The sequence below is a fragment of the Carlito syrichta genome, unplaced genomic scaffold, assembly GCF_000164805.1.
Source record: "Carlito syrichta isolate Samal-C Ts95f unplaced genomic scaffold, Tarsius_syrichta-2.0.1 Scaffold291050, whole genome shotgun sequence".
Classification (NCBI taxonomy): Eukaryota; Metazoa; Chordata; class Mammalia; order Primates; family Tarsiidae; genus Carlito; species Carlito syrichta.
This window is the reverse complement of record NW_007235146.1, coordinates 1-2,553: the sequence shown is the minus strand read 5'-3', so window position 1 is coordinate 2,553 and position 2,553 is coordinate 1. Positions and strand designations below refer to the sequence as shown.

Genomic DNA, 2,553 nt, shown 5'->3' with positions numbered 1-2,553 from the left:
TGCCACCAACAACCACTCGGGAGAGCAGAACCTATTCAGCAAATGGTGCTGGGAAAACTGACTGATAAAATGCAGAAGAATGAAACAGGACCGCTATCTATCATCATACACAAAAATCAACTCTAAATGGATAAGAACTATAAGAATCTTAGAAAATGCAGGAGACACCCTTATGGAAAAAGTAGTAGGCAACCAACTTCTTACCAAAACTCCTGATGTCCATGCCATAAAAGATAAATAGACAAGTGGGACCTCATTAAACTGGAAAGTCAAAGACACCATCAAGAGAGTGGGGAGACAGCCCACCGAATGGGAGAAAATACTTGCCAACTATATATCTGACAAAGGCCTAACCTCCAGGTTCTACAAGGAACTCAAATGTTCTGAAAGGAAAATAACAGCACCCTTAAAAAATGGGCAAAATACATGAAAAGACAGTTCTCAAAAGAAGATATATAGGCAGCCAACAGACACATGGAAAAGTGCACAGCCTCTCTCATCAGAGAAATGCATATCAAAACCATATTGAGGCACCACCTTACCCGAGTAAGAATGGCCATCATTAATAAAACAACGAAACAACAGATGCTGACAAGAGTGTGAAGAAAAGAGAACACTTTTACACTGCTGGTGGGAATGCAGACTCTATGTGAAACAGTGTGGTGATTTATAAAATAACTAGAAATTGACTTTCCATATGACCCAGCAATCTCTTGACTGGGAAATATAATCAGAGGAATTCATATCATTTACAAAAAAGATACATGCACAAACCCACACTCGCATGTTTATTGCAGCACTGTTCACGATAGCAAAATCATGGAACCAACTGTGCTGCCCATCAGAACTGGACTGGATAAAAAATGTGTTACATTTGCACAATGGAATATTATGCAGCCATAAAGAAGGATAAACATATGGACTTTGCAGCAACTTGGATGAACTTACAGTTGATCACGTTCATTGGTCCATCACAGAAACTAAGAGCAGAGTACCATATGTTCTCACTCATAAGCGGACCCTGAACATGTACCATAATACTGTAAGAAAGGGGTTGGCAGTATTGGGATACTACCAGGGTGGGGGAGGGACACAACATCAGCAAGGGTACCTGATCTCAAACCAGGCAAAGTGGGGACAAAGGGAGGCCCAAACTTTCCTGTATGATGTCCACTTGTATACCTAATCCTGAATTGTACCCCACATCTTTAAAATAAAATATACAAATAAATAAATAAAAATAAACTATGGAAGCGGGCGGGTACGGTTCTCTCGAGAATGATGCTGTTTTGGCTCAGTTCGCACTGGGGTGACTCGAAGGAGTGAAGGGTCAGCGGACGAGTTGTAGGCCATGGTGGTGGCCACTCGACTGTGGTGCTTCCTGCCCTTGGGACATGGAGCCGTCTTGGGGGCTCGGCTCCCTGCGGGTACTTGTGGCAGCCACGGGCATTGCGGCCCCTGTCGACTCCGCGGCTCCGGGTACCCCCGCCGGTCCGCTCTCGCTGCTCCCTACCGGGTAATGGGAAACCCAGGAACTTTGAAAAAAGGCCTGTTAGTCTCAGTCTTGTCTTATTTGGGTTTTGAAACTTATCAAGTCATTTCTCGGGCTGCTGTGGTTCATGCCGCCACCAAAGTTGAAGAAATCCTTGACCAAGCAGACTACTTGTATGTAAGTGGAGAAACAGAAAAACTTTTTCAGTTGCTATCCCAGTGCAAGGAAAGTGATGATGCAGAGTTACTGTGGCATTTGGCACAGGCATCACGTGATGTAGCTCAACTTAGCAGAACCTCAGAAGAGGAAAATTGGTGTATGAAGCCCTAGAGTATGCAAAAAGAGCACTAGAAAAAAATGAGTCAAATTTTGCAGCTCATAAGTGGTATGCAATCTGCATTAGTGATGTTGGAGATTGTGAAGTCATCAAGGTTAAAATTGCAAATGCATACATTATCAAGGAGCATTTTGAGAAAGCAATTGAACTGAACCCTAAAGATGCCACTTCAATTCACCTTATGGGCATATGGTGCTATACATTTGCTGAAATGCCTTGGTATCAATGAAGAATTGCTAAAATGCTGTTTGCAACTCCTCTTACTTCCACCTATGAGGAGGTCTTAGGCTACTTTCACAGGGCAGAACAAGTGGATCCAAACTTCTATAGCAAAAACTTGCTTCTTTTAGGAAAGACATACTTAAGACTTCACAACAAAAAGCTTGCTGCTTTCTGGTTAATGAAAGCCAAGGGCTATCCAGCACACACAGAGGAGGATAAGCAGATACAGACTGAAGCTGCTCAGATGCTTACAAGTTTCAGAGACAAGAATTGAGAACCTTTCAGAGGAGAAAATACATGAAATATCTAATGATCACTGCCTTTTTATTGAATTATAAAGATAATGCATGAACCATTAAAAAAACAAAAATAAATTATGATGACCATATGTCTTGGCTAATGATAGATAGTCCTGGACTGCCTGAGACCTTTTCAATTTACATCTGGTTTTTTGGTATAATTACTAATGACCCCCACATTTTGCTATCAAAAGTATTACAAT

The 2,553-nt window shown here is 41.8% G+C and overlaps 1 pseudogene; it reads left to right on the top strand.

Moving 5' to 3' along the window:
- Window positions 1–1,351: 1,351 nt before the first annotated feature.
- Window positions 1,352–2,325, top strand: LOC103256669 (annotated as a pseudogene).
- The last annotated feature ends 228 nt before the right edge of the window (window positions 2,326–2,553 follow it).